Here is a 727-nt window from a genome sequence, read left to right as displayed (position 1 = left end):
GCTCCGGTTACATCCTGGTGCCTGAGATTCATCTCCCAGCTTCAGCTCAGCTGTTCCTGGTTACGAAACGCGGGCAGCGCGTGGCTCGGCGCTTTCCCGCAGCAGCTGCACATTGTGTGGCGAAGTGTTTCCTTCAATTCATTGTTAAGGGACTTGCTTCTAATCCTGCGAGGTCACCTCTCGCTGCAGGATGCGCTTCCCCAGCATGAGTCAAGGGAGGAAGAGCTGTGCTGAGGGGAAGGCGCTTTCTGTGCTCCCGTCCCAAGCACCTCCTCCATCCATCCATCCATCTCCCTGCAGCTCCAGCTTGGAGAGAGAAAGTACCAACCATAGAGCGGCCGGAGAAATCGCCTACCTGGTGAAGTTGCCGTGAACTGACCGCTGAGGTGCCGAGGGATGGTGAAAGAAAGCTTCAAGCCAGGCTAAAAATCCTGCACTCCCTAATGGTTAGCGTAGCTGCGCCAGCCCGGCTGGGTTGTGTGGGGCCATCTGGTGCGCCCCAAACGGGAGGTTGTGACATCATCCTCGTGCTTCTGCTTGCGGGTTTCGTGCCCATCCTTGCGTGAACGTGCGTCTAAGATCTACCGCCCTGAGGGCGTAGTCTGTTTTGGCTGGAATGACCGGGCTGTGTGCTCTGTGGAAATGTCTGAAGACGGCAGAGGAGGCCAGAGAGGCTCTAGAGGAAGGTAAAAACAGTCCCGGTCGGTTCATTCTTGGGGGCAAGCAC

This window comes from Buceros rhinoceros, unplaced genomic scaffold, assembly GCF_000710305.1.
Source record: "Buceros rhinoceros silvestris isolate BGI_N320 unplaced genomic scaffold, ASM71030v1 scaffold23850, whole genome shotgun sequence".
Classification (NCBI taxonomy): domain Eukaryota; kingdom Metazoa; phylum Chordata; class Aves; order Bucerotiformes; family Bucerotidae; genus Buceros; species Buceros rhinoceros.
This window is presented reverse-complemented; position numbering follows the sequence as displayed.